This window comes from Lepisma saccharinum, chromosome 24 (assembly GCF_977018435.1).
Source record: "Lepisma saccharinum chromosome 24, izLepSacc3.1, whole genome shotgun sequence".
Classification (NCBI taxonomy): Eukaryota; Metazoa; Arthropoda; class Insecta; order Zygentoma; family Lepismatidae; genus Lepisma; species Lepisma saccharinum.
In genome coordinates this window covers 43,093,357-43,121,192 of record NC_139252.1, presented here as the reverse complement: position 1 = coordinate 43,121,192, position 27,836 = coordinate 43,093,357, and positions in this window count along the sequence as shown.

Here is a 27,836-nt window from a genome sequence, read left to right as displayed (position 1 = left end):
AAAGGTATGACGTCTAGAGCACTCAGAAAATTAAAAAAAAAAGCTCTTACCAACCAAGACATTGTATCTTTAATTAAAATATTTTATGTTAAACACTTCAGGGGTTTTTCATGTCTAATTCTCTCCCTAAAGGTAGTCCTCACTCTCGAGAATGTGGCGTGGTGAATTTTGGACAAGTCCGAAAACATTGGTACTCACTGGATATGCTATTATAAACAAAATGACAATGCTTTTACTTTCGATTCTTTCGGAGGGGTACCCCACACAGAATTAATTCGTTACTTGAAACATGTTAAAATTTATTACAACGACGATCGTATTCAAGATTTCGATCAAATTATATGTGGCCATGTTTGCATTACGATGCTCAGAATTTTAAATAAAATACCAAACATCAAATTAAAAGATTATCGAAAAGCTGTATTATATATTAAGTATGGGAATTTTTCATCTCTCTAGCGAGACTTCGGTTTTGAAACTACATCTTCACGATGATATTATCTATCCAAAATCCATAGCTCTAAGAGCATTCTACAGTATGTATCTGATTCCGAATGTAACTACCTACAACAATACTATATTAGTAAGTAATGAAAAAATAATTATTCCTCCTGGACAGTATAACTTATCTACTTTACAATTCGAACTTCCAACCACTGTCTTGCTTTCTCAAAATTCTGTAACACACAGAGTAGAGATTGTAACTACCAATGAAACAGTGGAAACCATGGGAGATCTTTTAGGATTTGAGAACAATAGCAAATTAGAACCAGGTATTAGGCACATAGGTAAATTTATACCAAAATTCTTAGCTATTGAGACATTGAATATTCACTGTAACATTGCCAAAGGTATAATCATCAAAGCAGAAGAAATTTCGATTGGCAGTCACAAGGACACAGGTATTATTGCTACATTTAAACCGAATTCGGAATTTATGGAACCTATCTTCTATTCCCCAATCCCACCAGTCTATTTCCCTGTTTCTATTGATAAAGTTAATTACATAGAAATAACAATTACGAATGAGAAAAATGAAATCATCGATTTTGCCGGTGCTAATAGCACTGCGATAATAGAAATTAATATTTAAAAAATATTATTAAATACCAAGATGGAAAATATTGAGAGTTATGAATTACAGTCCTTCCCTCCAAACAGGAAGACATTTGCAAATTTGAATCACCCTAATAAAGTCACACAGTACTGTTCCCCATGAGATTGCTATTTGGATTTTTCTCTGATTATAAAGAAATTATATGGAAAGGTGGTTTGAGTGTCATATTTCGCAGAGAACCCAATGATCATAATGCCATCATGAGATACAAGACTTTGAATGCAGATGGAAACAGCTAATGTGGCTAGTTTACCCGAAGCTGCGAAATTTGTGATCCAGTCTATGGAGTTGCGAATGCCCATAGTTGAATATGAATCGAATTATGCTGTCAAATACAAAGCCAACATTTTAAAAAATACCCAAATTCCAATACAGTTTTATACATTCAGATGATGCATTCAGAGGTCAGTGGAAGGTAAATTGTTTGAATTTGACCTTACTAATCAGTTCTAATCTTTGCAATATGACATGCCAGAGTTTGTAGCTGTGCTGTTTCAAACAGGAAGAGATGACAATCAGGAAAAGGATAGCAGCCAGTTTGATGATTGTAAAGTTAAAAATGTGTATCTGAAGAATGACAGAAATGAAGTATTTCCTCGTGAAAATTACAATTTAAACATTGCAGAACAAGATTATTTGAAGTTATATGAAGCATTTAGTGCTTTTAAACGAGTAACTCAAGGTACAATAGATATGTATTATAATCCAGATGAGTTCATAATTCACAGACCAATGTTTTTAATCAATGCATCAAAAAGAAAATTGTTAGTTATAAATGATCGAACTAATATTAAATTAGTATGTGAATTTCATGAAACTCTACCTGAAAATACAATATGCAGTGCAATTTTAATTGTGGAGAAATCATATATTTATGATGTAAAAAATGAAAGAGTGATAGAAAAATTTTAATAGGAGAGAATAATATATAAAAAATTAAACTACGTGTAGACTTTTTTTGTTATTTCTAAAATTTTGGTTTGATGTTAGGTTTATTTTTTTCACATGTGTTGAGTGCAATTATTATTAACTTCCAAACTAAAGTGCCCCCAAGGCAAAGTATGGATTCCACACTCGAGAATACGCCTCTTGTCGTCGTGTGGATCCAGGGCTACTTTTTTTTTTATTCGTTGTAATCTCATGGTTTGAGCTTTGTATTCTATTATCCTCTCGAAGTATCCTCGACTGTGAAGATAGGCAATAAATATAATCCTGGAATGTTAGTTTGTTTTCCACGGTATCTTTGTACACTCCTTTTGCTTTCTTCGTGACGCTGCTCTCTGTTCTGAATGTATACATCTTCGAACGCAAACCAGCGAACTCAACAATAATATCACCGTTACACTCATCTTTCAATTTACCGAGAACCTTCTTGTTGCGGGAAGGAATTCCAAATCTGTTGGGTTGAGGATAGGAAGAAGTGTCGAAATACCCAAGCATGGAAGGATGTTTAAGATCTTCCTAGAGGTTAGGTGTTTGTATGTCATAAATAAAACTATCGGTGTCTATGTACAAAATTGACAGCTTATCATTATAGAAGGGTTTCATAATATTATAATGAAATTCGAACATGTACAGTTTTGACAAGTCGAAAACTGTTGCACCAACATAAATAGGTTTTCTGAATTTTATCAATTTTATATCTAAATTAAAAAGTGTTCTCGTTGTAAATTTTTCGCGATTTGAATCTAGGATCAGATACCAATTTTCTACATTTATTGTTATCTGAAACCAATTTTATGTCTATATGCTTTCTGACGTTCTCCATCGTTTTTCCATAAACGGCATTATTCATTAGTTTATAAAAATCTTTATCTAATTCTGAAATGGCAGCTGTTCTGTGTCTCGTGTTGGTCTCAATATACGATTTTAACCATGGAGAGTGTCTGAACTTGAGAATTCTTCTCACATTTACTACCTGAACACCCTTCCCAATCAAAAACTGGAGATTCTTGTAGTGGACGACATATCTCTCTTTTCTCTCCAGAGTTAACAAAAGTTTGCTTTGATTAGAATCAGGTGGACATTTAATTTCGGGAGCCGGAGGTAAATCGGAAAAAGTATCATGCAAATTATTTCGAAATTCAATGTTTACCTCAACGAACAGACCAAATTCACGATCGTCGAAACGATTAAGATCATTTGAAATGGGATCTATCCACTCGAATCCTCCGTAGGGAAGTTTTTGTATCTTTGCGAATCCGTAGAGATTGTTTACGTCACCGTAAAATATGCATCGTATTGATTCTCAGACATGTGAATGTTGTTTGTCTCTGCGTGTCTCTGCGAGCATTGCACCATCCCCCCACGTATCCCCCTTTCTATAAAAAGTAACATGTCCACATCTAATATCAATTCCAACTTGATCCTGGTCTGGAGAACATAGCAGACCCCGCGAAACCAGGAAGACTGTAGAAGTATGCTGGATCTAATTTATAAATATTTATTGCTGTTTTTCTGAATACCTGAAAAACATCAGCAAGTATTGTTATGTCTAATTTGAGATACGCATCGTGATAATCGCCAAGAGTGTTGCATCTCAATTCCTTCCATATTAATTTCGCATGTTCGTATTCTTCATTCGTAATTCCGTTTTTTTTTCAGTTGACTGAAGAATTCTTTTTGAGGTGGGAGAGTGTCATCGTCAAATTTAGATTCATCGGTTATATATTCGTAAGGATAAATGCCTTTACGTTTAATCAGTTCTACGTGTATGTTGGGGAAACTAGCTCTTGTAATTTTAAATTGTTCGTCGGTAAGTTTACTCGCTAAAGCATCGAGACTTGCCGATAGGAATCTAAAAGAATCTAGAAACCTCATCTCCATGATTTCATTCGTTCCTGGAATCTTAACTTTCTTACTTATAGAAATATAACGTTCTTCGTTTTGAGCAAGAATATCTATTTTTTGCGTATCTTATCCAAGATTCCTAATTAAAAAAATGGAAGTCGTAATTGGATCCATTGTGAAAAAAATATTGGTACGAATTTAGGCTTCTGGATCTTGAGGTTGCAGGTGTTACAGATTCCACTAATGTAGTTTCCGGTGAAATGATTATGGTGAAATACTTTCCGATTCTCATCCGTGAAATGTTGATCACATACCGGACACGTTTCAATGTAATTGTAAGATTGAAGTTCATCACTGGATAATGGAAGCATTGGTTTCGATAGACATGAGAGGCTGCCAATTTTCTCAACCCCCTCCACCATCTTTTTAAAAAAGAGTTCAATAACATTCGGTCCGCGATATATATATATATATATGGTTTATCTATCCTATCCTGCCAAACAACAATATATCCAAAACTATTTGGATCATGAAACTGGTACGGTGTTGTGGATAAAAATCCTGGATCCGGATCGCAATAGGACAATGGTTTGAGAAAAGCCTCAAAGTCTGCAATGATAATGGCCGGATGTTCCTACAAGGCCGTGTACATTTTAAATTCTTCGAAATAATTTGCTTTGGGCATCAACATGCGAGCCGGTCTGTTGACTCCACAGTAGACTTTATGTTCAGCAAGTTTTTATTTGCCAATTTCTTGATTTTGGAAATGTTGGTAATTACGTCGGTCACGATCGTCGAATACAGTTAAACACCTTGGACAAACTTTGATGTGTGCATCACGCTTGGTTGTTTGGCTTCTGACCAAGCGGGAGAGTGAACAAATTAGCGTGTAATGATGAACTTCATCGTCAGCAATGAGAAGCAGATTGATTTCCATGGCTTCGTCATCAACAATATTAGTTATCCTAACAGGATGCACAAAATGCTTAACTGAAGTATACGAATATACATTTATAGCTAATCGTTTTCCTTCTCCATTTCGTGCCCTGTTTTCAAACTTTGTTATGTCAGAAATAGCAACAGGGTATTCGATGCCTGTCATAGCATATTCAATCTCATCGATATAGCGACTAACCTGTTCCGGCTGATTTGAACAATGAATCGGGTGAAGCGCTGCTAAAATGCACCACATAAAACACTTATTGTCAGTGTTATGAATGTTCAGCACAGCTCTCTTATGCTGAATTTCTACCGGAAGTGGAACGTAGCTCGAAGCAGAAAAAGTTGTAAATTTGTTTACATAGCGATTAATCTGTGAGGACTTCCACACAAAGACCAACCTGATCCCTTAGCCTCGAATTCATCGTGTTTTCTAATCAATTCACTAGTAAGAATAGAATAAAGAACGTTCAAATTATTAATGTCTGCCAAATAAAGAACTTGGTTTTTCGTTTTGTGAAAAAATATATTTCTTGTACCATTGGTGTTCTCATATTTACAGATTAGATCAACATATACTTTTATGGAGTTGTTTTCCAGTTTATTTTTCAAAATATTATATGATAGATGTTTTAATTTCACTCAAGAAACTAGAAATATTACAGCCTGATTTCGAAGTAAAAAGAAAATCCAGGAGTTGGTTGTTGAATGCAGATCTAATCGGCTTTTGGTCATTAGACATCTTAATTTGTTTGGAAGTAGAAGCTTTAGCTTCAGGATGATCAATTTTTCTTTTCAATGTTCGATGTCCGGTTGATGCCTTGCAAATTTTCAGGTGTTTACTTAAATTAGCAATGCTAATTATTTTTCCACATTGAGTACAAGTCTTAGTAGGTAACAAACGATTTATTTTCGAACCTGTTTCGCTACATCTTGCCCTATGCTTGCTAATATTATTTTGGAGATGAATTTTCCACAAATAACACATTCGATGAAATTGGTAGATGACATTTTTTTAATATGCTTTAAGTAAATAACAATAAGACGCACAATCAACTCAAAATTCAATAAGATTCTATTTACTAGAAAAAAAAACACTTTTAAACTTACGATAATTGATAGAATGTAACTTAAAAAAAAACAATAGTTATAATTATAATAATTTTTTTCAGCTCTGGTATTTATATATAAATTTTCTCGGGAAAAAATACAAATTCGTACAAAATTCAATCTGTGTGAAGAACGACTTGAACCACCTTCAAAATAAAATAATTGTAGCTATTACGATAAAATTTTCAGCTATGTTATTTATTTAGTGTCCAATGAATTTCGTCCAGTTCGTCACGTGTTGCACCAGCTGTGTGAGGTCTGGCGTTGTCACGAAGCAGCAGAACACTTCTGATGGGTGTACCACGTAGTTTGGTCCGATAAGCAGCCTTAACACTTTTCAGGAGTTGACAATAGTAAGCAGTATTTACTGTTCTTTCATGAAGATAATCAATAAAAATGACACCTCTGAAATCCCTGAAATCCCAAAAAACTGTGGCAAGCTGATGCGTGGCTTTTGGCCTTGATTCACCCAGCCTCTTCTTTTTTCCGCCACTCCTTGCTGGCCTGTTTTGACTGTGGTGTGTAGTGGTGGACCCAAGTTTCATCACAGGTGACAAGACGGTGCAAAAATTCGTCCCCTTCTCTCACATAACGAACCAGGAGCCTTTGAGAGATTTCCAGTCTAACCTTTTTCTGCTCCTCAGTGAGGAGGCGTGGGATTTTTCTGTAGCTCAAGTTCTCATGAATAATCGTGTGATCAATATCATAACTTATGCCCACTGCAGATGAAATTTCACTGACTGCCAAGCGACGGTCACCTTCAGTCCTGAACAGCCTGAATGTTTTCTTGAGTGATGCTTTTCCTTGGCCGCCCTTGATGTCTTTCATTTTCCACAGTTTCCCGTCCTCCCAAAAACATGTCATTCATACACATGAGTCTTTGAAAGTGTGGACTCATCAAACTGTGCTCGAAGTCTGGTCAAAATTTCACTTGGTTTTACCCCTTCGTTTGTAAGGAATTTGATAACGATGCGTTTCACAATGGACGGGTGTACCTCCTGCTCACTCATCGTGCTACTGACTGATGTTAAAAGTTGATAAGGACTCCAGGGAAGGAACAGACTCCAGATACACCCACTATCATCACCTCAAGGCCACAGGACTCCACCACTCTTTCCCTGCAAGTAAGAAATAAATTCCCGTTTATATTTGATTCACCCACGTACAGATATGAGTAACTAACTGAACACAATTATATAAATGAAAGCGTAATTTATTGTACTATTTAGCATCATCAAAAATTACTAATTTACAAGTGTTTTTAGTTTCATGTAATAAAAGTATAATATAAAGTTGATACTTGTGTCTGTAGTTATACCACAGTTTATCTGTTGTTATACTTTCAATCTTTTCTTCGGGTATCCAGAACAATTTGCTACGATTTGCTGTACAATATACTAAAATCTTGAATATACGTGCACACACGTACTGACGTGCATAGGCTTAATTGCTTTTTCCGTATTATTGGGGAGCGCTTCCGCCTGTTCCCCCAGCTAACGGCGCCGTGTCACATTGCGGACTTCTTGACATAAGCAATTTTGATTTAGGTGAAATGTTCATAACACCTTAGATTCTGCTTTACTAGAATCTCGACGAGACTCGCAAAGTAAGTCTCGGTCTAGTGATCTCGTTCTAGTTTTGTTTTTCGAATGCATACAAAAGTCCATTGGGCTTCTATCGAATATTCGTTCTGCGAGTGACATTGTAATGGAATTCTTAGATGCTTCTTCTAGAGCCCTTCCGTTCTTGCAACTTGGACATTCACTCCATCATTCGAGGAATACATTTTCTTCTTTCTCCCTCCTCCACCCTCTCTCTTGCTCTTTGGATTTCCCACGACCCAGGGCTACATCTCGAGACACGGGTTGGTCGATGCTATTGGATTAAAATGCAAACAGCCAGAATTCCACAGCAGCCCATGAAGTAGAATATTCGCTGGAAAATGTCAGAGAGAAATGGATCCGACGTAGAGTGCTGTTCTATCGCTCAATCTACAATGTATACTATCACTCGCACAAAAAGGAAAGCTCCTCCCAGTCTGTCTATCTCGATAGGCATTATCGATTTATCGATAATAAATTGTCGATGCGATTATTGCGGTATTGTACCCAGCATTCTTGGGTGAGATATACATATACTAAATATATGTGCTGATCACCACACAAACTTTCACAGCGTATTGAGGTCATTAAGGAAAACAATATTAACATATTTATTTTCTGTTTCACGTCTCGTTTCCATGCTAGAGACCGTCGAAAAATAAACTTTATCCTGAATGTCAGCAACCACCCTTCACAGCTTCACAGTTGCATCAATCGAATAAATTTGCAGTTTCGATAAACAATATGTGTGGCATGTCTAAATAAGTCACATGTTAAGTAATTTTGGTTTTCAAATATCAAAAATAATAGTTTTGTCTCTAACTAGATCAAGATTCTCGAACACTGGAAGGATCTAGTCTCGATTTGTAACAGACTGTCTCGGTCTCGATACAGGGGGATACATATGTATTGCTCGTCATATTGTCCATGACTATTTTCATTATCTCTTCTCTTGCATCCCACGTATTTAAAGGAATAGATTTTAAATTTTAAGTATCCTGGTCTGGTGCAGAGTCTGTCAGCAGCTTGTCTGGTGATTTGTTTAAATTCTTGAAGCTCTCATTGGGTAAAGCAAAGTGCATGAAGATGGTGAAGGACAATTTGCTTTGTAATACTTATGCATCACACTGTACCATCGATAGGTTAATTTTACATATGCGAAAGGTCATAAAGGGGAAGGGGGAGTTAAATCTGTAAAACAGACATACATGTTGTAGACTACAGACAAACTTTCAAAATTAATTCGTGACATTTAGACGCAATTTGGCATATAATGTATCGTGTTAAAATGTAGTCACCAATGTCAGTATTAAACAAACATAAATCTAAACTATAATCTGACAAAAATATATACATACAGTATATATTTTTAAATTTAATTTTAATTATGAAACTTGAATTTGTCCTAACCTCTCTAGGTTATTCTGGACAATGCCAATAGTTAGGGCTATAGTTTTATCCATGAAAAGCGTAACCGTTACTTCCAACACGTATTTATTTTGTTACGTACTTCCAAGATTAGGTCATTTCATCAACCTGAATGTTCATTGATTTTTATTGGTTGATTGATTTGGTTTATTTTACTTCACTTTTCTGCCTCTTTTGGCTAATCGCGAGGATGAGGGATGATATGATGAAATTGATGCAGTGACACTTGCAAAGAGCACCCATGTCCAGGCCGGGATTCGAACCCAGGATCTCTGGCGCTGTGCTAATCAGTCCGCCACGGAGGCCGGCTGCTTTTTATCGACTCAAGCCGCGCTTGCACGTATCGGCTGAAGGCTAAACAGGTGCGTAAGTGTTAATAACGCAGGACAAAATAATGAACTTTTCCTGGACTCGGCAAGAAATATAATTGCAACTCTCTTTCTCTCTCTCTCTCTCTCTCTCTCTCTCTCTCTCTGGATGAATTCGAGGTTTGACACTTTCCCCCAATATACACGTGTAGAATTACGTCACGGCCTGCCGCGAGGATTAGAAGCAAATAGCTTATCGGGGATAGAAAAAAATAACGCTTCTCCGTTGCCTAGCAACCAATAATTATAGGACGGACGCTTCCCCGAACGAGGATGGCAAATTTTGTCGCTATGGGAAGTCGGCAGTTTTTAATTTGCTGCGCGGAGATGTAAGAAGCAGGATAAGGTTTCTGGTTCGTTTAGACGTTTATTTCAACTTCGGAGCTTTCTTTATTTTCTCTTCCAGAGAGCTGCTCCCGTTCTGACGTTATGAAACGCCCCATATGCGTCGAGAAATGCATTTTGCAGCTGGCATGCTTCAAGGCGGACGGGGTATTGCCATTAGAATGTAGTCTTGACGCCAGTCGAGTCGGTCGAGTTAACGTCCAGTGCAAAAGTGGAATTTGCAGAGGTGCGTCCGTCCGGCGTTTTCAACGAACATGATTAGAAAGCGCCACGGGAAGCCAGGTTTGAGTCAGTAAATTCGTGTGCCGTATGTTTGAGTTCCTCATAAATTTACACAAGACAATAATAATAACCAGGATGGAATTTACGGGATTCCTCCCACCACAACAACGTAATGTTCTATTTGGTAGGTTTTCCAATGTTCATGAAAAAGTATCGTTTCTTGCATTCATGCATCATTAGTTAAGCTACTGAAAACCATTATTTTTTAACCATTATGATGCGTACGATATGTACCGAGTTTAATATCAATAAATACCCAACAATTCCAGATTTAAGTGTCTGCTATTGTAAGTTTAAAGAAAGGGCAGTATTATGTTAATAAGTTTGCAACTTTGCAACACCTCTTATTTTATCATTCTCGCATTAGAGAGGACGGGGTTGATGGTGCACAAAGTTCCAACAAATGTTAATTTAATTTAAATATTGGTCGTACAATAACAGCTAAGTTTATTGTCATTAAAGAGAGAAAAAATCAATATAGACCAACAGTGGAATAGTAAATGCTCAGGAAAGATATTTGAGGGAGAAAATGTAGTTTTAATTTGTATCGTTTTTCATAGTTAATTTTATTAATAATAATGGTAATAATGTGCACTTATCTTCTCTTTAGATAAGAGGAGAATTTTCCTTGAAAGTAGGCTATATGTATTTTCTTTCTTTACTTGAATTATCATTATAATGGATGACATCTCCGCCAAAAAAAATAAAATTGCACACTATAACAATAATGTTCGTAGCAGATGAAATAAATATGATAAAACGTACTATAGACGGCAACGAGATATATGTATTGGAATGTCTTTAAATCAACTTGTCGAAGACACACAAGTCTAATTATTCAAATACTGCTGCAAGTTTAAGAATAATTGCTCTTTTGTGATTTTTGGTGCAAATGAGATTCTGCCATAGAATTCTTCACATCCTAACCTTTAACATTTGCTACGTGGATAACATAGATAATAATAATAGAGTAATTTTACATTCAATCGTCTTTTGTAAGAGCACAATTCAATGGTTCGGACCCAACTTTAGCAGTCCTATCCATTAAGTTTGCTAATTAATAAGTTGTAATATAGCGTTCGTTGCCATATTGGGGTTGTACCTATGATCAGGGCCGGATTAAGACGAAATTGGGCCTGATGCTTGAAATCTTCGGTGAACAATAAAGACAACGACGTTATAGTTACGTCACAGCGCAATTAATAATAGCAACTGTATAATAAGTAACGCTGTGTCTAGGCGTCCGAAATTGGGGCTCCAAATTTCATTCTAAGATTTATTTTCAGGTTAATATAGCAAAATAAAACTGTTCAGCTATGGGAAAATTCTCGTCTGTTTTCATCTGGGCCTATTTCAGGAATGGGCCTAATGCTGCAGCATCAATAGCACCCACATTAATCCGGCCCTGCCTATGACGGCGCTGAGATCGTTACTGAATCACCGCCATATTTGTACCTACCTCTGCCCTGGGAACAGTGGCGCTAGTGTTGCAAAGCTTGTAGTTCGCATTTCCGAGGGAGCAGCTATCGTGGCGCTGCAGTAGTAGACATTGGAGAGAAATACTTGACTAGCGTTTTCCTCATGGCCATTTCGCCACGCCTATATTCATTTGCAAACTTGTAAAAAAGAAAAAGCTGCAAATTACACAATATCCATTCCTTTGGAACACGATAATTTCGAATTTACGACGCCCGACGTATTCCATGCTTACTTCCCGTTTCCTACATGTGACTTATTATCTCTGAACCAGTGTTCCTCAAATCTGTGTTTTAGCACCCCCAGCTGGTTAAGCAAATTTCTAAACCTACTTTCCCTATGCAATTTTCAATACCGGTTTTACAACGTACACTTTTTAAATATTTTTCTACAATCCAGTTACATGTTAACATACGAGGTGCGATCAAAAAGTTTGTGGCACGAGGTTTAAAGGATCATTTTTTAAAAAAAACATTAATGTTTCCCTTAACTTCTTTCACTTTTAAATTATTATTATCGATTGTTGGAACATGAGAAACAGACTGTACGGGAAACTGCCAGAAAGCCTTCCACAGTATCAAAAAAATAAGTATTTTGGGGCAAAATGGCGAACGCCAAGCTCCGTTTTCATCTTCACAGGAAAACAATGAACAGAAGAACAGAGAGGTAACTCGTCTAGTTACAGATTTGTGAAGAACAGCCATGGCTAATTTGATATTAAGAACAATTGGATAAGGAGCAACATCAATTTTGTCGCCATAAGGGGGCGGATACTTTCTCCAAGCTCTATAAAATAGAAAAGAAAACTTGAAAACATTAAGAAAATATATAGGAAAATACAGGATGAAAGGGAGAAAGAAAAAGAGACAAACAGGGATATAGATATGAAGGGAATATAAGGAAGAGGGAGAGAGATGGAAGGTAGAAAGTTAAAGAAAAATAACAGGGAAGTGAGAAACAGAGGTGAAGTAAAGAGAGGAAGAGGAAGGATAGAATCAGTAGCCGCAACCGCCCAATGCTCTCTAAGGAGGCGTACGTATTTCCAATGAGAATCACTAAGACAATTTAATTCTCGTTTACTATATTTTCACTGGTACCATCTACTGCGAAGCGCAGTACACTTTTTCTTGTTGGCTACACTTTACCCCACTTTACAATGGTTCCAAGTATCTCATGAAGTACAAAGTGGAACTTGTTATCATATTTCATGTATGTTAGAATTTTACTTCACCAGCTCCTTTCATCGGAATTTGCTCTGTATCTACACTTAATCCATATGCATATTTTACAGCAAAGTGTTGTGACAAGAAGATCTGTCACGTCACCGTTGAAGACCATTCTTATGTGTTGCAGAAATGCTAAGTCGCGGATTTTAACAGTTGCTTTGCGAACTCTTGCAAAGATGCCTCTCACTTGACATCAGTGTAGTGTATCTACGTTTTATCTTTCAGAAGCACAGGTTTTTATTTTATTTCCTCTTTCCTATAACCTCAGATTATTGGTGTCTTAGATATTCCACCGTTGAGGGAAAGTTGACTAGCAGAGGCATCTGTTGGGGTGTTGCTAAACTACTAGGAAATTACATACGATGCTCACCGAAGCAATTGAGCAGTCTTAATCAGCACTACCTACGAGGCTAGTTCGTCACAACAACGCCATCCAATGCGTAACCGAGCGAAAATTAAAATTTCCATTGTCTCGGAGAAGAAAATTAAATCACCTCTTGCCACTGAGACTGATTCCCCAATCATTGTGAGATGTAATTTCATTTGGGAATGTTTGCTTTTGTTAAGAATTATTAATTGCTCCTGAATAGCACAGCTTGCTTCCGGCTTTTCACAGCCATGGCAACGTGATATTGTGTGTTGAGCATAAGATCTGCTTTTGACTTGGATATAATTGGAGAATTAGCAGAGCGTACACTTATTGCTATTAATTAGACCTGTTTGTTGAGACCTACGTTGAAGCGATTCAAGAAGGGAAGTTAGACAGTTGGGTGGTTCCTGGGGAGTCGCCTACGAATTTCGTTTGGCTGGGTTCAGGTGGACTTTGTTTGGTGGTCATGGTTACTACATGTCTCTCTCTCTCTTCTGCCTTCTCCTGTTTCTTCATCTCTGCCTTGCTATCTATGCACTTATATCTTTCCCTCCTTTTTTCCAATTTTTCTTCAGAGCACCTCTCCCTCAATCTTTTATCTTTTCCATCTTTCTTTCTATATATTTTATCTTACTTTAATTCTATTCCTTTGTTTATTTCTCTTAGCTTCTTTATTTATTATCCTTACTTTCTATCTACTTGTCTCTCTTTGCCTGTTTATTTTTATTTCTGTATATTTGTCTCTTTCTATTTTTCCTTCTTCCTCTATTTTTCATTTTTTCCTCATTCTCCATCCCAATTTATCTCTCTCTTTTTCAAAGGTTTTCTATCTATTTGTCTATATAAAAACTGGCAAGAACAGTATTACTTGGTAGATAAGGTTTAGCATAGTGCCGCCACTGGCAAGCGTTGTACAAGCAGAGCAGTGTTTCGAATTGTTAAAGAAGTGTGGAAAGTACCATATGCGGAACCCTTTGGGACAATCTGAAGAGACATTGTTGACCATCCCCCAATATCGCCGCTTCAAGAGAAGCATGTATTCCTCAGAAATTATCTAAAACTGTTTTTAAGCTTAGAAGCCTCCTTTTTCTTGTCAAGGAACAAAAGACGCATTGTATGGCAATTCTTTAGCTTAGTTATGAGAGTAGACATCATCTTCATCTTGTGTTTATTGTTTCTATATTATTTTTCCCAATATTTTATGCTTCAGAGAATTTAGCTTTCAGTTCGATACTAACTGCATTGTAAAATTCAAACTCTTATTTTACAGCGATATTGCACTTTTTAATGTAATTTACATGTACATAGATTATATAAACTTAACCTCATGTAAATTGCACCTAAATTGCGGGCAGGCAACACAAGCAGCTTTAGACTTACATACAGCATATCACTACACTGGGTTCTTCATACTGCCACACTGCAAATTACCAACTCTGGACGAATTTTGGCCAGTACTATCTACATTGACTACAGTTCACGAAGCAGAGACAGTGTGTTGTGAATCCTGGCAATCCCGGAATGACAGTTCCGGTATGAAAAGCTCGGAATCAAGCTGCGAGCAACCATGTTTGGGGACATTTAGACCGAGTGTGTGCTAGGTTTTATGTATCTTCATGGCACGATGTAACTTACCAACGCACACACAAATACCAGTATGTATTAAATAGTATCACTTCATTTGAAAGCGATGTTAAAAGCACACATGTGTGAGTGTGTTTGAACGCTATTCTTCTATACGCGCACCTCCGATCAAAGGTATTCTGCTATCAAAGCATCTCCATGGACACTATCCGCCAATTAACGCAGAGTTTCAAAGTTTGCCTTCATTGCCCGAGTTTCCGCAACAAATTTGTCAAAGTAAAGTGCAGTAATTTAGGTGTTCACTTTCAGCCCTTTTCGCTAATATTAGATTTAAACCTCACTACACGCACACAAATACGAAGTGCCGCCGGATTTTCAAAATACTCGTGGTCGTTCACTATTTATTGCGCGTTACCTAGACAACAGTCCTGGCCATGGAATTCGTTCTGGATGTGTGCTTTTATGTGAGAGAGTAAATGCTCCGTTGATGGTAACGTTGCGAGGTAAAATTCAAATATGGAAATTTAAAGACCAAATCGTATGAATTGTGCATGTCAAGTTTTTGGAGAGTCACATATAGCCTTTCCTGGATGTGATGTCTAAATAATGTGGGCAGAAACACTTCCGTACGCAGCAAAAGTAAAAACGTTATAGTAGTCTTTTCAATCAAGTACATCTGAAAATGGAAGAGTGCGAGAAAATATATTTGGCAAGTGACAAAACACCCAAAGCTCTTTACATGATTTGTAAAACGCTACGATATAAATAAAAAATTGTACGTGAATGGTTTGCATTTTTGAGGCTCCCACAAGGATTTTCTTTTGTCAATTGCCAATGCAAGCTCCAACGTGTGTGTGTTCGAACCCGCACTGTGACAACTTTATTTTACGTAATTATAAAGATCCCTGAATATCTAATATAATGCGTGAGTTATGCGTGTATTTTTTTTAATCAATGATTTCACATATGTAAATTAAATTTGTAAAATATCTTCACTTTTTGTGATAAGATACACTACTACTTGCTAGAACATTTTATATCTATTGAACGGAAACCCTGCGCTCTTAGACGAAACCTACTGTCAGATTTTTTGTTAACTCTACATATTGAAAACAAGCGAATATAAAAATTCAGTCTCCGACAGTATAGGTTGTGTCGTCTGTGATTCAACAATCTTCAGGCAAGGCTGCAAGCTGAGCGAGCATGCGCAGATCTACGGTTGGTAAACCACATGACCTCTGTCTGAGACAATTTACATAGTCAACGAAATGGTTTCTGTTAGCAATACCCTTGGTTCATTTGCAGTGGCGTGCTCACGAATTTGTAAAGAAGAGTCATGAACATAACTGTTATGGCTTCTTATTTTGTAAACGGTCAACATCACATTTTACCTTCAGCTGACGTTCTCGTTAGAAAAACAAAAAAGGCTGGGCTACAAAGGTTACGATTTCTATAAATATCTGTCTGTCTATACACCCTATTTCCTCTGTAGAAACTAATTTAATGTTAGAGAAGCTCTATGGAAAAATAAACCCTAAGTGACGTCACCGAGTAACTACTTTTAGGAAGAGAATAGTTCTCATATTTTGTCTCTAATAAATGTCCATAATGATAGTACATTAATACTGTTACTTCCCAAAGAAAAGAAAGGAAAAACTAGTCGGTTTAGCAAGAGATTCGACAACTGGGCCAGCATACCACATTCCCACTCTCTTAGTTCAATAAGCTCAGTTGAAATTTTGCCTTCCGAGTCATTATCAATCTTTCAAACTTTAATAACCTGTCTGCTGTTTCTCACTACTTTACAGACTGGAATAAACTTTGAGGTCTGTAAGGAAATGTTAAGTGTCTTTGTTGCATGTCCCAAACAATTTTGGTTAACCTTTGAGGACATTCATTTTTACTTCTACAGGGTGTTTCGTAAGTTCGTTTACAACGCTTGGGAGGTGATTGTACGAGTGAAAATAAGGTGGAAAGTTCATGTAACGAAATTCCGGAAACGGCTTTGTTGCCGAGTTATTGACGTTTGAAAACGTGGGAAAATGATTTTCCGAAGTGAATAATGGCAAAACGGGTGGAGAGAAGTCGTCGGTGTTGGGCGTCCACTAAGAAATTGGGTACGCTCTTGTCAAAAAATCACGCGGCAATCTTGTGCAATGGCGGCGGAAGGGATTCCCCAAAGGACGCGAACGAAGATGTTGACGGGAGTGGGGTGGGTGTGCGTTCTGCGTGAGCTGGTATCGACGAAAATTGGCATGTGTTGAATGGCACCAAAAAACAAAGAAAATTTCCTGAGCGAAGGGCACCATGACGTAAAAACGAAAAAAATGAACTGTCATAGGTTGCATACTCTGAAGGGCACACAGTATGCTCAATGGAGATGTGTAGAGAACCTCATCACAGACGGTTTTCAAAGTGTCTACCATGTACTTCCAAGCAGAGGCGACAACGGCGAATCAAGGATTGTCTAGTGCGACCCAACAACCCCGGCGTTTCTGCTATCGATGCTGCAGCTACATTGATACGGGCAACGAGGTCCTCGGCTGACACGACAGGTGTTTCGTAAACGAGGCGTTTCATCTCTCCCCAGAGGAAGAAATCCAGGGGCGTAATATCAGGCGATCGAGGTGGCCATGGCACAGGCCCTCCCCTACCAATGCACTGGTTGTGGAATACGGTATTGAGGAAATGGCGCACATTCCGATCGAAATGTGGGGGTGCACCGTCATGTTGAAACCACAGTCTTTGTCTCAGTGTCAAGGGCACGTCCTCTAGTAGTTCAGGCAAAACCTCACTGAGAAATGAGAAATGTTTGATAAGTGGGTCCACATAGGCGAACAGGGAGAATGTACGGTCCAATCAAATGGTCATGCAGTATCCCACACCACACATTCACTGCAAATCTGTGCTGATGATGTGCCACTAGCAGTGCATGTGGATTTTCATGTTCCCACTCATGACTGTTTTTACTATTGAACACACCAGTTTTCGTGAAGATAGCCTCATCAGTCCAGAGTACCGTATTCTGAAAATTGGGGATAGTTTCAATTTGATGAACAAACCACTGGCAAAAGTCCTCACGTGGACCAAAGTCCCGAGGTAAAACATCTTGCACTTTCTTCAATTTGTACGGGTGCATCCCCTCTTCTGCCAGGACTCGCCACACATTCACATGGGAGGTGTTTCGTTCGTGGGCTAGTGCGCGCGTACTTGTGCCTGGATGATCCATCACTGCAGTTAGCACATCTTCCACAAACCGTCGTGTTCGCACACTTCGCGGTCGTCCAACTTCTCGACGAGGTGGCAACACTGATCCTGTTTCCCGAAGTCGAGTGTCTACAGTTTGAAATAAGGAGTGCGATGGTAACACCCTATTTGGAAAACGTGCCCCATGCAGATGCCTTGCAGCACGACTATTACCTCCAGCCTCCCCATAAATCAGATGCATGTCCGCCACCTCTTGGGACGTGTATGCAGCCATCCCTTACACTGGGCTACAAGTGTTTATGGCCGTTAACACTAGTACACTTCACAGAACACGATGGACTGTGGCTAAGAATTAACACGCAACACTGCTAGGTCAAATGTTTGCCCAACACTACTGTCCAAGAACCTCGCGTCTTTCCATTCAACCGTGAATGTTTAACAACCTGCTGCTGGCACAGCACCTGAAGCACGAATAGCACAGACACGTGCGCTCCTTCATGAGGAAACCTACGCTGTTGGCGCCCCTAGCGGGAAATGTGGTGCTCAGATCACACGGACACCCATCTGCTCTTCAGGGTATGCAACCTATGACAGTTCAATTTTTTTTCGTTTTTACGTCATGGTGCCCTTCGCTCAGGAAATTTTCTTTGTTTTTTGGTGCCATTCAACACATGCCAATTTTCGTCGATACCAGCTCACGCAGAACGCGCACCCACCCCACTCCCGTCAACATCTTCGTTCGCGTCCTTTGGGGAATCCCTTCCGCCGACATTGCACAACATTGCCGCGTGATTTTTTGACAAGAGCGTACCAAATTTCTTAGTGGACCGCTCAACACCTTCGACTTCTCTCCACCCGTTTTGCCATTATTCACTTCGGAAAATCATTACATGAATGAATTTCGTTACATGAACTTTCCACCTTATTTTCACTCGTACAATCACCTCCCAAGCGTTGTAAACGAACTTACGAAACACCCTGTATTTTGTCCTATTTCGTTCCATATTTTGGCAAGTTTGGAATAATCACGACGATCTGGAGCCTGGAACCTTCGGTAGCCGGATCATTAGTACGTTGTCTTATGTGGTAATTACGCATATTTTCCATAGCTTCTATAACAATGAAACAGCATTGTAAAGGAAACGTACTTGTATACAGTGCAAAAGAACAATATAGGAGGGCGTGAAACAGAATTTCATTTTGGGAGAGGCTCATCCCTTATCAGCAGCCACCATCTAAAGGCTAAGAAGGGAGGGGGATAAAACCCTGAAGGTGATTTTTTTAGCATTACAACTATTATACAAGATGTTTAATCCTGCTAAGGATGTAAAGTTAATTACCACTGAACATATTTAAATTAGATTTTTGTGGAATCCCTCCTGGCTACCTGCCTGGCCTGAAAGAAAAGACGTACGCCCTTGAATCTATTTCTTAATCAGTTCTCAGATATCCACTGAAACGAGGAAGGCTTTTGATTTGAAAGAAAAAGCGCTGCGGCCCGGATAACGAAGAATCAAGTTACACACAGAGAGAGAGAGAGAGAGAGAGAGAGTAGCTTCGAGATGCTTCATTCCTCAATGGCTGGCCTGGTTGAGGATTTCAAATTATCTTGTCTGAATGCAAAATTTTCGTACTGTTTCATATTTTTAGTTTGTTTGTACAGTGGGATGGGTGCACGAGTATTGATCGGCAATTTGTCCATGACCATTTTCATTAATTTTTCTCTTGCATCCTATGAATTGTTAACAAATGGATTTGTACATATACCGGTGCAGTTGTCAGCAGCTGTTTGGTGATTTATAGGCACTTTTTGAAGCTATCATTACGTAAAACAAAGGTGATGGATAATTTGCTTGCTAATACTGTATACATCCTAACCACAGTTTTCGATAAGTATACTTTTAATATGTGGAGGGCCAAAAAATACTGCTCTGTATAGTTATAAAAGATGTAAAAGAGTAGTGCAAGCATAAGTGAATAATAATAATAATAATAATATGAATAGTAATCTGAGTCACTGTGTTTAAGAATAGATAAAGGTTTAAAACGTGGTTATCTTCCCCATGCTCAAAACATCACACCCTTCATAGTAAACTCCGTACCATACATGCACTCCTGGATTTGAAATCCTGGCGTCACCTATGGTTGGGATGGACCTAAACAAGTTCAGGCTAAATGACACATTTTTTTTGTATAAATATAATATATTTGGTTTTAGCTTTTCAGCTATGCACCAGTTACTTATGAACAAAAATGAAGCAAATGCAAATGTTTATAAATCAAGTTGGGATGTGATTTGTCTATAACATTTCACAGAAAACAATCTCAATCCCAGTAAAAAAAAAATCCCAAGATGTTTACAGAAAGGTAACTCCCCAGTCTCGAAGCTAAATATGATTCGTTTTATTTTACTTGCTGCTCGGATAAGGAAGTAATCAATAAAGTATCTCCAATTAATTCCCCGCTGTCTTCGACGAGATCTGGTAATTTGCATCTCTCGTCTTGCTAATTTTCGCATCAAGGACTTCCTTTTGTGAACTAAGAAAATTGACTGTTTCATTAATACCACACCCTTTTAATCTTATGAGGAAATTCACAGAAATATATGCTTGAAATCAAAGATTTTCAGGGTTCCCACACACCTTAAAAACAAAAGACATCTTAAGGAATTTGAAATAAGCCAAAATCTCATGAAAATCTCAGAGAAAATCTCTAATTTATCAAGTCCCAATGAAATACATCTGGACTGGAATATGTCAACAATATGACTTCAGTAACTTGCTTTGCACAAGCTAATTTGAGGATATCATCTTTAGTTATGTGTTTATATTTCATTCCGGATTCATTTATATTGTGTCTATTTGTAAACTTCTGTTTGTCAAAAAAGTGTGAAAGCATTTGTTCTCTATGTGATGGATTTGAAATTTTATTTTGTACGCTGTAATATAGTGTGAAGAAACCTGTAACCTTAGTCCGTCAGTTCATTTTCGAATTAGTTTTGTTGTTGTAGGGTGTTGAATTCCGGGAATTATGCGTGAACTATTGGCTCCGGGAATTATGGGTGAATTCTGCTTGAATTTTTTCCGTAGGCGTGAAAAATTTGAGCTTTTATTAATCCAAATCCCATTCAATTTATACATATTTATTAATGCCCTGAGGCAAGTTTTTCACAGTTAGCTTTTATTTCAATCGAGGAAGGAAAAGAAAAGATAGCTGCGTGGAAAATAAAACAGAATTCTATGAATCCGTTTGCTTTGTTAGTATCCGTTGCAGAACAATCTATCTGACAGACGGAAGATTATTGCAAGATATGATAGATATGTTGAAGTTGATTTCTTGAAATTCTTACAAAACTAACAGTTTTTCGTAGATTACTATAACTCGTAACATTTGTGACGTGTTTGTAGATGTATTTCTAGTCTGAGTATGTGAAATGGCAAATGTAAACCCCACACCTTAAATTAAATATACTATATACCGTTCAATTGATTTGATATAGAATTTTTGGATACATTGGAATCGCACAGACTCCTTTATGCTGTTAATATATTTGTGTGTAGGTGGTGAGAGGCGGTAATACAATAGGTTGAAATAGAGAAAACATCTGCTTGTACCCTTGAATATTTGGAAAGTTCGCCTTGAAAACCGGGAATTGTACTTGAATTTTATCGTGTTGGTATCAGAAAGTGAACTGATATGATTTTTTTTGTCCATACCGATACAAAATTTGCTGAGGAATTCATAATATAAAGTTATGAATGCTCCTATATATTATTAAAAAAGTCACAAAGTTATTTTACGAAGTGCACTATATTTGGCGAAACAAAAATCGTTATTAGGATGCTTGTCAAAGTTTCCAACCCCAATAAATTTACGAACTTTCTTTGTCTTGTTTTGATCATCATCATCAGTATATTTATTGGACTTAAGTAGTGCTATTGGGGCGTTTCAAAGTAGTACTTAGTAGGTATGGTCTTTTTTTACCAATTGAATATCACTTTTTGACATACTTTGACAATTTTTTGTCGATGTTTTAGCGTTTAGCGATGTTTTAGTACAAATTTTCACTATACTCATTTTTCCCCCACTCGTACTTGGTAGGTATATCATGATGTTACGTGATACAACTTAACCTATCCTTTTTTTACGATTATTTAATTTTTTTACGATCCTAAGTGATATAACTTAACCTATCATTTTTTTTATTTAGGTACTGTTTGAACGTTATTATTTGAGGATCATATTTTGTAGGTATTTTTTTTTATCAATCGAATATAAGTTTTTGACATATTTTGACAATTTTTTGTCGATGTTATAGCGTTTAGCGATGTTTTAGTACAAATTTTCACTGCACTCATTTTTTTCCCCACTCGTACTTGGTAGGTATATCACGATGTTACGTGATATAACTTAACCTATCTTTTTTTTTACGATTTTTTTAATTTTCTTACGATCCTAAGTGATATAACTTAACCTATCATTTTTTTTATTTACGCACCGAACTAACCTACAAGGGGGACTCCGTTTGTTTTAATATTTCAGTATTATAAGGTTTTCACAAATTTTATATAACCTAAAATGTGTTGGATGTTGATTTTTAGTATGTGGCAATTTTTTATGAATTTAAAACTGCTCTGTGACCCTCTCGTTCTTCACGTCGTAGGCGAAGGACTTCTCTGCAATCAGGATGACGCTGCATAGGGTATCCTCGGGCAAGGCATCGTGGAACTCGCAAACACCCACTCTACAAAAATTCTACTATATGATCTTTCACTGGCTAAGCTAACCTACAAATAGGAATTGGCAGCACTGACTTATAAACCCACTGGGTCTTCTTGGCATGTTTTTTCATGATGTGTTGCCAGGCTATTGGGCATCTTGGCGTATACAATGTATATATTTTGAGAGGGGGGTTATAGCTTTTTATGCTGTACGAATACTAAAAACTTGACAGTGACAACCAACAGAGTAAATAAACCTACATGCAGAAACTAACAACACTAGTTTCTGACAGTGAATTTGAAATAAAATATTAAACAAAATACATGAGTAAGCACTGTGATTACAAATAATACCAGTGTTATGCCCCCAACTCCAACTGGGCAACTGGGGGAAATAATTGTACAACAATTTGTACCTAATTGTACAATACTTGTACCTAATTGAGAGAGCCTTCTCGTAACTTACTTCATGCACAATTTATATGATTTTACAACTGTGAAAAGAAAGCATATGTGTTCTGTATGTACACATTCATTCTTATTTTTCGAAGTTGAATGGAAGCACGTGTTTTTTACGCTCTCGTAATACTGACCTTGCCCCAGTGATTTTAAATTGCTTCCATCCGGTTTTTTTTTCTGTGCTATTTCCGCGTGCACGCAACATTCGCTTTCAATAGTTTAATGAAACACAGAAGGAGTGTTAGTTTAGCAGACTCCGAGTTTACAATTTATTAAATTAAACAATAATTTATGTAAGAATATACTTGTACTTACCGAACACAAAATAATAAAAGCACATGTGAATCTTTGCGTGCGTTCATGTTATATGACGACTGAGTAAAAAATAATGTTGACTCCCCGAAAGATAAAAGTTCCCGGTTCGACATCAGATGCATGCAAATTTTATGTTTTGCTCTCCAAAATCTTGATTTCTATGTTTGTGCTATTTGTCACACAGCAGAGGAGAAGAGGGGAGAGGGGAGGGGAGGGGGTACTATTAGCGCCATCTATTAGCAAACAATAGAAATAAAAAAGTAGGGTCAAACTTTTTCAACACCCAAAAATTTTAAACGTCCTCGTTTAGTAATACGATCAGCAGAAGACGTTTGAAAGAGTACTCTTAGTCGAGAAAGCTAATTGCTAGGGCCCATATATTGCTAAAATGTTCTTTGATTTGCATATTTCTCATACCGCCATATGTTGTTCTAGTTGACTTCTTCCAAAAAAATGCTAATTAGCGAGAGTTAATTAAGCAAGGCAAGTAAAAGAAGCAAATAGGACAATATGTGGCGGCGTGGAAATATGTAAAAATTCGACTCGATTCGAATTAAAATTGGAGGATATTTTGCATTTTTTTCCTATAATGTACAAAACATTTACCGTACATAATCTTTTCTATTTACAACAGTATAAAATAAGAGGAGTGTGTGACAATATCCATATTAATTAGGAAGGTGTGTTGTATGCTAGGTTAGCTAATTGTGTCTTCACTGTATAGAGGAAAGATGGAAAAAGAGAGCTCTACAAAAACTAACGCTCTTAACAATATTGAACGCCCCCGTGAAAATTCTATATAAATAAGGCATAAACGTATTATCTGCTTTCATGTCAGATTTTACCGACCTGTGAGCTGTAGTGTTTAGACGACAAGCGACGCGCTCTAATATGATACCGTTGACAATATTGAACGCCCCGTGAAAATTATATATAAATAAGGCATAAGCGTATTATCTGCTTTCATGTCAGATTTTACCGACCTGTGAGCTGTAGTGTTTAGGCGACAAGCCACGTGCTCAAATATGATACCGTTGACAATATTGAACGCCCCGTGAAAATTATATATAAATAAGGCATAAACGCATTATCTGCTTTCATGTCAGATTTTACCGACCTGTGAGCTGTAGTGTTTAGGCGACAAGCGGCTCGCTCTAATATGATACCGTTGACAATATTGAACGCCCCGAGAAAATTATATATAAATAAGGCATAAGCGTATTATCTGCTTTCATGTCAGATTTTCCCGACCTGTGAGCTGTAGTGTTTAGGCGACAAGCGACGCGCTCTAATATGATACCGTTGACAATATTGAACGCCCCGAGAAAATTCTATATAAATAAGGCATAAGCGTATTATCTGCTTTCATGTCAGATTTTACCGACCTGTGAGCTGTAGTGTTTAGGTGACAAGCCACGTGCTCTAATATGATACCGTTGACATTATTGTACGCCCCGAGAAAATTATATATAAATAAGGCATAAACGTATTATCTGCTTTCATGTCAGATTTTCCCGACCTGTGAGCTGTAGTGTTTAGGCGACAAGCGCCGCGCTCTAATATGATACCGTTGACAATATTGAACGCCCCGTGAAAATTATATATAAAATAACATACCTGAAAATTATATTCACAGTAGATTTATTTTTTGAGTTTTGTAATTACCCCAAGAAATTCTATATAAAATAACATACCTGAAAATTGTATTTACAGTAGATTGAATTCTTGAGTTTTTGTATTCGCACACAAGAAATTCTATATAAATAACATACCTGAAATTCTATTTACAATAGATTGAATTTTTGAGTTTTGTAATCACTCCAAGAAATTCTATATAAAATAACATACCTGAAAATTGTGTCGCTATATACTAGACTTTTTGATTTCTGTGATTTTGGAGAAAGCAATGGCATCCACCACCAGTTTCAATCGTAAAAATGATAAAACTGAATGTGTTACTTGTGGGAAGCTAATCTCAAGGAACAATTTATCGGTACACAGGGCAAGATGTAGCGAAACAGGTTCGAGAATTAATCGTTCCTTGCCTTCTAAGCCTTGTGCTCGATGCGGAAAGATGATTAGCATTACAAATTTAAGTAAACATCTCAAAATTTGCAAACCATCGACCGAACAAGGAACATCGAAAAGGAAAATCGATAATTCAGAAACGGAAGCTTCCACTTCCAAACAAGTTAAATTATCTGATGAACGCAAACCAATTAGATCTGCATTCAACCGTCATATTCAGGATTTCTTTTTTACTTCGGAACCAGGCTGCGACATTCTTAGTTTCTTGCGTGAAACAAAAACATCCTTGATAAATATTCTAAAAAATAAATTGGAAAATAATTCCATAAAAGTATACGTTGATCTATTTTCCGAATACGAAAAAGTCGATGGTACAACAAGTATTTTTTATCATCGTACAAAAAACCAGGCTCTTCATTTGGCGGACGTCGAAAATTTGGACGAATTTTATTCTGATCTTTCCAACGAGCTGGTTAACAAACATGACGATTTCGAGGCTAAAGGGTCGGGATGGTCTCTGTGTGGAAGTCCTCACACGTTAAGCGTTTACGTGAACCGATTCTCGCCTCTTCGCGCTTCCAGCTACGTTCCTCTTCCACCGAACATTCAACACAAGAGGGCTGTGTTAAATATACAGAACAGCGATAACAAGTGTTTTCTCTGGTGTGTGTTGGCTGCACTGCATCCTGTTCATTGGTCAAATAATCCAGAACAGGTTTCTCATTACAAACAATACGAGACCGACTTTCAAAGTGTAATGTCTGGCATCGAATACCCGGTGACATTGTCGGATATAACAAAGTTCGAAAATCGTACAGGAAAACGCATCGCTATTAATGTGTATTCCTTCACGTCAGATAAATATCTCGTGCACCCTGTCAGGATAAGCGATATCGACGATGACGATGCCTGTGTAATAAATCTCCTTCTAATTTCCAACGAGGATGTTCATCACTATACGCTAATTCGTTCACTATCACGTTTGGTCAGAAGTCAATCAACCAAGCATGAACATTGCATCGAAGTTTGCCCGAGATGCCTAACCACGTTCGACGATCGAGACCGACGTGATCATCAAAATCTTCATAGTCGTCAAATTGCTCTGGAGAAACTTGCCGAACATAAAATTTATTGCGGCGACAACAGACCGGCTAGAATGTTGATGCCCGAAACGAACGAAGTCGAAGAATTCAAAATGCACAAGGCATTGTTGGAACATCCCGCAATCATCGTCGCAGATTTCGAGGCGTTCCTCAAACCACTCTCCTACTGCGAACCGGATCCTGAAATTTCCTCCACAACGCCGTACCAGCTTCATCAACCTAATAGTTTCGGCTATGTTGTTGTGCGACGTGATAAAATAAATGAAGCATATATATACCGCGGGCCAAATGTAATCGAACACTTCCTGGAAAAAATGGTGGAGGAGGTTGAGGTAATTGGTAGCGTACTGCTTACATCAAAACCGATGGCACCTTTAACTGAAAATGAACTTCAAAATTACAATTCCACTGAGGTGTGTCCGGTATGTGATCAAAGTTTCACTGATGAGAACAAAAAAATATTGCACCACGATCATTTCAGCGGAAACTACATAGGTGGAATTTGCAACACGTGCAATCTTAAAATCCAGAAACCTAAATTCATCCCCATATTCTTTCACAACGGAAGCGGATATGATTTTCACCACCTGGTGAGACATCTTGGCTACGATCCGAAACGTATAGGTGTCTTGGCCGAGAATGAAGAACGTTACATTAGTCTCAGCAAGCAAGTGTCGATTCCGGGAACGAAAAATACAATCGAGATGCGCTTCCTGGATTCGTATAGATTTCTCTCTGCAAGTCTGGATGCTTTAGCGAACAAACTCACCGACGATCAATTTAAAATAACTAGAGCTAGTTTTCCCAACGTAGACATAGAACTCGTTAGACGTAAAGGGGTTTATCCTTACGAATATGTTAGTGATGGTTCTAAATTTAACGACGACGCTCTTCCACTTCCAAGAGAATTTTACAGCAGACTCAGAGAGAAAGGAATCGCGGAAGAAGAATACCAACACGCGCAACTCATGTGGGAGAAATTAGAATGTAGGACACTCGGAGACTACCACGACGCATACTTAAAATTGGATGTGACGATACTCGCGGATGTTTTTCAAGCGTTCAGGAAAACGGCAACGAATATTTATAAATTAGATCCAGCGTATTTCTACAGTCTACCGGGATTAGCGTGGTCGGCAATGTTATTCCAGACAAAGGTCAAGCTGGAACTGATATCGGATGTTGACATGTTGCTATTCATCGAAAGAGGGATACGAGGTGGAATGGTGCAATGCGTACAGAGACATGCAAAAGCTAATAACGTACACATGAAAGAAGATTACGATTCAAATCGAGCATCGAATTACATCTTCTACGCCGACGTTAATAATCTCTACGGACATGCCATGGTTCAGAAACTTCCTTAC